The 11,054-nt window shown below is 46.0% G+C and overlaps 1 protein-coding gene across 1 annotated transcript in view; it reads right to left on the bottom strand.

Moving 5' to 3' along the window:
- Window positions 1–6,436, bottom strand: part of GPRC5A (G protein-coupled receptor class C group 5 member A) — a 17,847-nt gene extending 11,411 nt beyond the window's left edge. Inside the window, exon 1 of the mRNA XM_006912739.3 lies at window positions 6,030–6,436. The gene's annotated coding sequence lies outside the window, so the exon portion shown is untranslated. The remainder of the gene's footprint in view (window positions 1–6,029) is intronic.
- Window positions 6,437–11,054: the final 4,618 nt, after the last annotated feature.

The following is an 11,054-nucleotide window of genomic DNA, read 5'->3' as shown; positions in this document are numbered from 1 at the left end:
GGAAAGAGGAAAGATAGGCAGAGAGGGAGAGTCACGCACTGGGCACATTCGAAGCCTACTCTCCCTCCTCCACCCCTTGAGGAAGAAGGGGTTTTAGCTGCCTTGATGTGTAAGGACTTATCTCCTGGAACCTGCATTCCCTCTTCTGTAAAACGAATGTGGGGAGCTGATCTTGGTGGTCTGAGCCCATGTCCAACTTAACTGTTCAGCCCTCTGGGAGCTCCTTGCAGACAATTTCCAAATCTTTCTCCCTCCCCCTCATCCTCCTTCCTTCCCCATCTCTTACCTATCATTAAAAGAATATGTGCCGCAAACTCCTAACTAAACCCCAAATCAGGGCTGAACTTGAGGCTGAAGGGTCTGAGCACAGGCCAAGGAGAGGGACACCAGGGGAACGCCCACCTGCAGGACAAAGCCGCAGGATGGGTACTGGAGCAGTACTGACCCTATCTATGGCCTCCATCAACATGCAGCATTGACTGGTGTGGAAGGACAAACGCCGGCATTGGACAGGTCTCAGGTCCTCCCCTGGAGTATCTGAGCAAGAACTACCTGGAGCCCTGAACCGTGCTAAAAGCTGATCTTATCTTTCTCCTTATGGGATTTATCTCATCTGTCATCTAAAAACTGGGGAGGACAATCCCTTCTTATTAGGACTGCTTGGAGAATGATACCAAAATCTTTAGTGTTTGTTGAAGCTGAGCCTTCACACCATCCAGGCCAGGCAAATGTTTTATTTTCTAGCATTTTAATTTGCTCTCAACTCTTGAATTGCCACATTCAATCAATAGTAATAACAATAGTCACAATATAATTATGAATAAAAAGAATGACAACTACTGCCACATACCAAGGCCCCTTGTCAGCCAGGCATAATGCTGAGCGTTCATATGTTTTTACATATAGTCCCTCATTTACATGTTTTTATACCTATTATCTCATTTAATACTCCTACAATCTGACTCTTAGATGAAGTTACATTTCCCATGTCACATAGTTAGGAGAAATTTCCCTTTATAAGTAGTCTTAATCTTAATGTAATCTGTCATTTCATCTCTAAATCTCTGTTATGATCTCTGAAGATTTTCTCCCTGACTCCATCCAGCCTCTCTCCATTTAAACATTCTCCAAGAAGTCTCCAAAGCAAGCAGTCCTGCAGTTGGTCAATTTTCCTGTCAATCAACAAACGTTTAAGTGTCTACTTTGTGTTAGGTACTGTTTTAAGTGTACAAGTCACTCAGATCACAAGTGTGGCTGCCACCCCTAGGATGACCAATAGAGTCACACGGACGTACAACTAAGAAGTTACAGCGTGTGCAGGGAATGCTGAGGGCACATAGAAAACAGTGACCCATTCTACCTAATGAAATTTTTTTTAAAAAGGCTTTAGACAAGAGACCAGGGAGAAGAGTCATGAAAGACTTGGGCAGGGAATGGTGTGAGATTTTTAGGAATATAAAAGAGATAGAACTTGAGGAATGACGGAGTCCAGCTTAATTCCCAGATTTCTAGCTTAGGCAACTGAATGGAGCTTAGAAATACAGGCTTATGAGGGGCGGTGCCAAGTTTAGGTTTATTGAATCTAAGGTGAATATGGGACATGTAATTAGAGGGATCCAGGAAGAACAAGCGCTAAGTTCTCCTGAGAGTTTACTTTGGACCACACAGTGTCTCATTTAATGCCCACAACAACCCTATTATTATGCCCTCTTTTCGTAGTTGAGGAAACTGAGGCACATAGAAATTAAATAACGTCCCCAAGGTCACATGGCTCTGAAAAGCCAGGCTGCTAGACACCAGGTTGAACTGACCTCCTCTGTACTTGGTCTGGGGCTCAGGAGAGGTTTGGCCGGCACCCACAGACTGAGCCTATAGGAGGCATCTGAAAGGGGACCAGATCACACAGGCAGCACCTATGATGAGCAAAGAGGGCCGAGGGCAGAACCATGGGAACACCATTTCAGCAAAGCAGGAATCAGCAAAGGATTCAAAAGAAACTATTGGGGGTTAGTAAAAGAAATAAGCCTAGGTGATTTTCCAGAAGCCAAAGAGCAGTCCCCCACAACACATCCCCAAAAAAAGGGGTCAGTGGAGTTAAATGCTGTGAGGGGAGCAAAGAAGAGAAGGCCCGGGAAGGGGTCTTTGGATTTAGCAGTTAAAAAGGATATTAGCTCCTTTTTGCCTATTACAAAGGATTCAGCCTCAAATTGAGCTTCAAGGCTTTTCTCCAACAGGTCTTTCCACCATCTCCAGCCTTCCTAACTCCCCTCTCCACTTCTATGCAAAGTGAAAAAATCTGAGAGCATTTCCTGTCTGGAGGGGAATTGGGGATCATCCAAGGCCTTTTCTGACAAAGTCACGCTCTTTCCTCTGCTTCAGCACATGCATTATTCTCCACCCCTCCTATTCACAATTCATTTACCATATTTCTTTGAAACGTGTCCCAAAACTTACCTCTCTTGAGGTTTCTTTTTTTTTCTTTTTTTTTTTGAGGTTTCTTTAAATTATTAGTCCTGTCTCATTTTAAATTTGGGGGTCTCTTCATAGCTTTTACAATTAAGTTCTTCTTGACACTCACGTTTTTCCATATATGTTATATATTATACATAATGTCAATGCTGACTTGCCTATCAGATAATAAGCTTCTTAAGAAAATGGAGCAAATCTTCTATTTGTCCCCCGTCACTATGCGCTGCACAGTGTTTTCTGAGCAACAGTTTTGGACTAAGACTGGCCACCAAACATTTACTTAAAGGAAGTTATTTATCAGCAAGTATGAGTAATGGGGAGGAAGAATTTTGAAGATGAATATGTGCTGATCCTCCTATTTTTATCGAGGCTGCATTCTAAGACAAGGGTGGGGTCCTACAGAGATTTCTCTGCCCTTGATGGAGGATAAGTTACAACTGGAGAATGTCTGTAGCCAAATCTCCAGGATCCCATGTTCTGCGTAGCCATCCAAATTCTGATGACGTGAAAGTGATGCATCATGGCAACGGCTTATGGATAATATCTGAATGACATCACTGAATTGAGTTTCTATGTTGTAATAGAGAAAATAAACCATCACACCATCATAGATCTAAACAAGTATAACAACAGTATTTATCCCAATTTCTTCATTTGGGGGTACTTCCCTGAGGATATTATCATCTTTCTCTATTCTAAACAAAGCATTAGAACTTCAAATTAATGTAAAATAAATTACTGGAATATAAAACAAAATATTGGAAGTCATTTTTTTAGCTTAAAATTATGAGTGAAACTTCCAAATCTGTTAGACTCAGAATTTTAAGAAATGAAATTTCCAGAAAATATGTGGGTAGATAAAGTGAAGTCCTCTACTGATATACCATCTCGAAGCTCTCAAAGTCACCTTATTTTAAGGATTTTATTTCAATATATAAAGGTAACGTATTCATATTTGATCCAATAATCCCTAAGCCAAACTTATCATATCTCCTTACACTCATGTATTTCTAAGCCCTGAGAATGGCTCCTAGTAGATCTAAAAATATAATACAGACTATCTAATGTGGGAAAAGATGAAGAAAGTAGACCACATGGCCAAAAATTAGATGACAATAGCAAACAACTATTATTACAATAAATGTAAATGGTAACTTTATTTTGAAGAAAGACTAAACTATACTATACCTATAAGAACTTCACCTAAACAACAGGATTCAAAGGAGCTGAAAGTAAAAAGAAGGGAAAAATGAAAATAAGTGCAAAAAAGCAATGATAATAGATGTTTATTTAGCAAGTATTATGTATCAGGTACAAAGTTAAATAGCTTGTTCAAAGTGAGAAAATTAAGTAAGAGTTGAAGTGTTAATATCACACAAAGTTTAGTCAAGGCAGAAAGTTATTATATTATAATAATTAGGACTACTCCACACTGAAGATATAACCATCATAAACTTTTATGTACTGAATAATAGAGCACCAAAACACTTAAAACAATAAATACCAGAAATACAAGGAGAAATCGAGAGAAGCAGGACAATTAGAGGAGACTTTGAAACTTATCAGTCCTCAGCAGATGAAATAGACAAAATGAATAATAATATAAATTCTTACAAATGTTCTATGGATATTTTAATCAAAATATTCTCTATCTTTATAACTTATTAGATCTCCACTATTAATCATATAACTTAGATCCTCTATATCTGTGATTGGCAAACATTTTCTGTAAAGGGCCAGATAATAAGTAGTTTAGGCTTTGGAGGCCATGTTTGTAGTTGAAAGCACCCACAGATAATATGTAGATAAATGAGCACAGCTGTGTTTTAATAAAACTATTTACAAAAAGAGGATATGGGATGTGTTTGGCCATGGACCTAGTTTACTTAACCCTGCTCTATAAGATTTGCCTTTATTGAAGTGCTCATGGAACATTTACCAAAACAACATATTTTAGGCCACAAAAAAAATCTGAAATTTTAAAATAAGAAATGTACAAACTATATAGTCTGACCACAAGGCAATAAAAAGTAGAACCAAACACATCAAACTACTCAGAAAATTTGCGACCCCACCTCAAGCGAAAATACTATTCAATTCATTGTTTTTAAAGGTCTAAGTATACCAACATCATTTCCTGCCCATTCTCTCAGCTCAATCTGTGGATTTTTAAATAGCAGTGAACCTGAAGACAAAATCTCGGAATGAGAATAAAATCGCAGTCAAAATTCTTCATACCCTGTCACCTCCGATTACCACTAAAGAGTGAAATACAAAGACACAGACGCCACAGAGGACTCCCAAGGGACACGTGCAGCTACAGAGGTGCTAGAATCTTGGCCTGGGAGGGAGCTGGGGGCCTTCCCAAGATTCCTTAGGAGGAATTTAAGGCCCAGGCCCTTGCCTCCTCATAGCTAGCTACATGGTCCTGGCAGAGTCAGAAAGAGAAATCAGACTTCCTGACCCAGGCTGAGAGCACCTCCCAGGAATGTCCTGCTCATTCTGAGTTCTGCTCATTCCCAACTGCCCTAGGAGCACACAACTCTCCATACCCTGGAGCCTTTCTGTCTCCCAGGTAACACCTCTCCTGACCCTTTCTCCCTGCATTCCTTCTCTCTCCAAGAAGCAGCCAGCACACAGCACTAGAAGGTGGAACTCTGACTCCATCCTCAGCCCTCCATGGGCCCCAGGCCATTGTATCTAAAGTGGTTCAAGTATTCCCCTTGAGGAAAGAGCCCGCAGCAGCGGCTGATTCAGCCAAACCCTTCAACAGGTGTGGCAGTTACAAACCCTCTGAGGAGAAAATCAGTCTGGAGAGAATTCAGGTATGGAAAGTCCTTCAAAGTCCTTAAAACTGAGTAGATTTCCCCTCTTTGCGAGCCCTTCCTTCCCCCACTGCATGTTTTAGGGGCTATCCTGGATAGCTTTGGGGCCAATTCCAAGTCCTATGTAGTTGTTGGAGAAGGTGGGCTGTTACTGGACATTCAACTTTCATCTGCCGGGGGATGCTGAGCAACTCGAGGGACTGCCGGGGAGAGAATACTGTGGAGCTGACGGCCCCACACTCACATGAAGAGAATCTGGCTTCTAGAATCTACTTCCCAAAATTCAGAAGGGCACACTTCTTGTAGAAGGACAAAATAATGGGGAACTTTTAAGCAGCTGTGTAAAGTAGCAGTTGTCACGATTTCCCCATTCCTGTCCCCCCCCCTCCCCACCTCACTCCCTCAGTTCCCACCCCTCTCCACCCCAGTCCCTTCCCTTCCTCTAAGATCTTTCTCGGTTTTCCTTTCCCCTAGAGCAAGCCCAGAACTGCTCACTTGCATGGCCAAGATTCCACCTGTTAAGAGTGTGTACAATGTGTCTGAGCAGAAACTACTCATTTTGCTGTGCTTCTAGCTTAGCCTGAGAAGCCCACGGGGGAAAAAAAAAACTTAATTGAGTTAAACTAGCAGAAGTTCTTTCTTGGGATTCTTTTTTGCTCATAGCCAGCTGTCGTCCATCCCAGGCTTGCTCTGCTGCATCCCACCCCGCCCAACTGCACTGTCCCCAAGATTCACCTGCGGAGGCGGGGCGCGCTCGGGGCTCGTTGCGCCTCACTTGTGCCTTGGCTTTGACGCTTCGACTCCCGCCGCTTCCCGCGCGTTAGAGGCAGCACGGAGCCCCTGGGTGCTGGGGAGCCCGCGACGGCTATCTCGACCTCGCGGCGCCGAGCAGTTATAAAGGCGGCGGTCGGAGGGAGGGAACGTGCGAGGGGGTGAGCAGAGGGACAGGGGCGGGAGAGGGTCAGGGAGAGAGGACACGCCTATTCCAGTTCCACGGCACTGCGTGCTGTTATGAAAATAAAGTCCCCGCGCCAGGGAATGAACTAAAAGCCGCCTGACGTCAGCGGCACAGTCACCCTTGAAATGGGGAGGAGGGCACCGCGGCCCCGCCCGGCTCATCAGAGGGCTCCGAGACTAGCACGCCGGCTGGTCCCCCACGCACCGGGTGAAAGAGGCCAGAGGCACCGCTCCTTCTCGGTCCCGAAAGCTGTCACCTCCGGGAAGGAGCGACACCCGCGCTCTCCGCCAGGCACTCCTGTCGCCCAAAGGAAAGGGCTGGCCAGGTCGTAGGACCTATGTTAACTCTTGGGTCCCACAGCGCGCGCGCGTGTGTGTGTGTAAGGGGGTGAGGGAAATACTTATTTACCGTGTTTATTCGACTAAATAGGACGGGGAGCTGAACCCCAAGTGGCCTTTCCCTATCTCTCCACGGCTCTCACCCCATCAGGGCAGGCTGGGAAACCGGGTGCGCGAAAGGAGGAGGTGTCCGCCTCTCAGGGCCACCAGCCCGAGCGACGTAGAGGACCAGTAAAACCTCCGCGGGGCGGGTATCCCGAGTTAGCTACGTGCTCCACTTGTTAGAAACGTCCTCAGGTGAGCCCCATTAGTGCTGCCCCCGGGCGGAGAGATCATTATCTACTTTCCAAACTACCTCAAAGCCTCACAATGCAGGTTGAGAATGGGGATGCCAGATAAAATTGTGAAATGAAGGAATTTGCCTTTGGTATCTGGTTCCCACTCCCTGGGCTGCCCACTCCGCTCCCATTATCAAGCCAATCCTACTGAAGCTTGTCTTTGTTTACTTGTCAAACAATCCTTAAGTGGCTGGCCCCTCGGTGTCAGGGCTGGGCAAGGTTCTACCCAAGTGCCTTGGGGCAGGGGAGCTGTGTGCTTTTGAGGCACCAATTAGCACACCTGGCAAATCAACCTGTGTTACTATGCATGTGAATCAACGGGGGAAGGCCCAGGGTTCCCCAGCTTTCTCCTCACTCCTCACACCCCAAGTTTCCAAAGTCTAACGGGCTTTTAAAATGTGACTTTCTGGAGACAATGCCTCCCTCCACCTTTGTTAGGTTTTTTATTTCACTCTCAGGAAACCACAGCCAATGTCTTGAGTCTTGGAACACTTCCCTTGAGGCCTGCAGCCATCTGTTGAGTCTACCTGCTTCTTTCCCCAGGACTCCTAAGGATGGGGGAGGGGGGTTGGGTGTAAGGGGAACTGAGAGACTGGTGGGAACTGAAAATGACAGTGCCTTTTAGTGCGTACCACCTGCTAAGTCAGGTCTTCTCTCTGGACCTCAGTTTTCTCCTCTGTTAAAGAAGGAAGTTGAACTAGACCAGCCTTGTCCAATAAATATGTCAAAATTGTGAGCCACATATGTAATGTTAAATTTTCTAGCAGCCATGTTAAAAGAAGTAAAAGGAACAGGGAAATTAATAATATATTTTATTTAACCCAGTAGATCCGAAACATTATCATTTCAGCATGTAATCAGTCTTTTTGAAAATATTAGTGAGCTATTTTACATTCTTTCATTTCAAACTATATCCTCAAAAGTCCAGTGTGTATTTTATACTTACGGTATCTGCCAGTTTGGACTAGCCAGTTTGGAAAAGCCCTCTGCGGCTAGTGGCTTCCACACAGATAGCATAGGATTAGCCATCTTTAAGGGCTCTTCCAGCTCCACGCTGTAGGAGTCTGAATCACCACATCTAGGGTGAAGTTCTTGACATCAAGAAAAGGTGTCAAGTCAGAGGGGGAAGTAAAAGCAGAGGAGAAAAGACTTTGGGGATTCCCCTCCCCACCCCTCCCTAGAATAAGACTCAGGGAAACCTCACGTGAAGGAGTGAATATTTTATTTTTCCTGTTGTTCCTTATTCTTTGGGTGACATCTGTCTGGTGGGTCCAGGGCTGTGTATGTGAGAGCTTTGTGGGGATGCTTGTTTTAAAGCACTGCCCTCAGTCACCTGCACCCATTATTCTTCACTTGGCCACTGACTTTAGATTTCCCACATTGTCCTCTTAGCTCTCTCTCTTCAACCCTCCTTTTAACCTCTTTTTCTCCTCCCATCCCTTTATCAATACACCAGCCCAGCACCAAGCCAGGACTGGGGCGAGGCACCCAGAGCACAACACTTAGGGAGACACTTAGCCCTGAAATTGAGCACCTCTTTACTTTGTGGGCTTGTCCTAGCCCCAGTCCTACCGCCAGAATCCCCTGGGGTCTGGCTGTCTGGGAGGTGAGATGGGGGAGACTGAGAGAGTAGAATAGGAGAGAAATTCTGAGATGCCCCTGAGGGGGACAAGGAGGGGGACAATAGATGAAATCATTAATTTGCTGGGTCCCTTGTCCTGCCAAAATGGTGTGGAGAACAAGGTTGAAAATCAATGGAAGAAATAGTCTGGAAACCCAGGTATAACTCCAGCTCTAGTTGTCCTCTTTTGAGTGTTACCTGGCTTCAAGGGACAGGTAGCATTGTTGAGGGACACAGAAGGGAAGCTCACGTGACTGGAAATGAAGAGAGAAGAGAGTGCGAGAGCCTCACAATAAGGGTACCTTGTTCCCCCTAAAAATAAGGCCAGTCTAACGCTGGAGAGGACCTTCATTCAGCCGCAAGGCCAGCAAGGCGGGGGGGGGTCATTTTCCAGGAGGATGGGCCCAGGTCAGCCTCAGTCTGTGAGTTCCAGAACCAGATCCCTGCTGACACCTCCCTTACCAACCCCACCAACCAACACCGCTTTGAACTCCACTCTTGAGTGCAAGAATGAACTAGGAACATGGACAGTTCTACCAATGTCTTAGTCCTGACCCCTTTACCAACTTTACCTCAGAATTCAGGGCTGTAGAACCTCATGCCAGGGGCTCCCCCTTTCTCTCCCTTCACTTCTATACTAACAAGATGGGAGGTGCTACCTGTCTCCCTCTCCGACCTCAATTAACTCCAGTGAACCACCAGGTTCTTACTAATAGTGGCTTTTCCATTCAATCGCTAAACCATACAGGAAGCATTTGAGAGCCAATTACACACCAAGCACTGTAGGAAGTATACTGCAAGTATGAGAAAGATACGAGTTGGCCTCTATCCCCTGAAGGGAATTTCTGTGTTTATTCAGCCATTCAGAAGCTGTGGATGATCTTCTGTATAACTGTGCTGGGGGCGCAAAAGAAAACTGTCTTAAAGGAGCTCAGTCTGGTGGAGAGACGGGCAGTAATGAAACAGAAGCAACGCACTGTTAGATGTTATGCCAGAGTAACACGCAAGGACCACGCCTGGGCCCAAAGGCCACAGTCAACATGACCCCACAGCATTCAGGGCAGCCCTTACCAGGGGGCAAGAGGCTTAAAGGATGAGTGTTTTTCAGATGGAGAAGGAAGAGGGGTGAAGAAGGGGAGGGCATCTCAGGCAGAGGAGACATAATTTACAAAGGCACAGAGCTGTGGAACAGCCCTGCCCCTTCGCACAGTGTGAGCTCAAAGTGTGGGCAGTAGCAGATGAAGCTGGACAGGAAGACAGTGGCCAGATGGAGTGTGGAGCCCCAGACTCACCACGGAAGCAGGACATTGAAGCGTGAAGCGGGGGACTAACATGAGGTGTCCACAGATGAACAGCAGTGTGGTACCCTTATAAGAAGAGAACATGGGGAGATACACAGACATGGAGGAGACAGACACGAAGAAGAAGGCCACAGGAAGACACAAACCAAGGAACACGAAGGACAGCCGGCAACCAGCAGAAGCTAGGGAAGGGGCATGAGAGTTTCTCGCTCAGAGCTCCAGAAGAAACCAGCTCTGCTGACACCTCCTCGCTTTCAGACTTTTAGCTTCGAGAATTGTAAAAGAATAAACTTCCGTTGTTTTAGGCCACCTGGTTTATGATACTTCACTGGGCAGCCCTAAGAAACTAATACACCTCTGAAATGTAAGCAATTTTGCAGATAGCAGAGGGTTATGGGAAATGCTTAAAAAGAGCCTGCTAGCACAGCAGGAGTCTCAAGGACTTAATCTTGAGAGTGGCCTTTCTGTCTTCCCACCTCTACCAGGTCAAAGGGAGAGAAGTAGAGTGTGCAAAAGGTAAACACGTGTGGTGTAAGCGAGATGACACTTGAAGCCGGGGAATGCAGTCTGTAGGGAACCAGAGCTTGCGGTCAGCACTCTGGCCAACCACCAACTCCGCCTGTCACAGGCCACTTGTTATTATATGAAAAATGCCGTGGTTACAGCTCAGACTTCCCCACCTTTTCTGGGATTGACTTTAAGATTACGCTCATTCTCAGAGTCTTCATTCCGAGGAAAGTTAAGAGCTGAAGCCTCCATGCTGAAACGAGAGAGGAGCTGCCAGTAACCCCAAGGCTGGGTTAGAGTCCCATTAAGTGCCCAGACTGGTTCTGTGACATGAAACCCCAAGGCAGCTGGAGTTAATGGATCTGTCCTGATCTCTCTCCCCATCCACCCTTCCCTCCTCTTCCCCCTCCCCCTTCCCCTCTTCTCTCCTTCCCCTTCCCCCCCTCCCTGTCCTCCTCTCTTTCCTCCCCTCCCTCCCTCTCCCACTCTTCCTCCCTCCTCTTCCTCCCCTCTCTCTCCCCAGCCCAGGGCAGGGCAGGGACTTGGTGGCCAGGATAGTTCATACTGGAAGGAACCTGAATAAACTGAATCTTGGAGTTAGGAAGACCAGGTCTGAATCCTACCAACAGTTCCAGAGTCGATAACATTTAATTCACAGTGTTGTCATGAGCCTCAAGTAGAAATACCTCTAGTATAT

The sequence above is a fragment of the Pteropus alecto genome, unplaced genomic scaffold (assembly GCF_000325575.1).
Source record: "Pteropus alecto unplaced genomic scaffold, ASM32557v1 scaffold103, whole genome shotgun sequence".
Classification (NCBI taxonomy): domain Eukaryota; kingdom Metazoa; phylum Chordata; class Mammalia; order Chiroptera; family Pteropodidae; genus Pteropus; species Pteropus alecto.
Note: the sequence above shows the minus strand (reverse complement) of the source record. Positions and strands in the feature narration are given on the sequence as shown.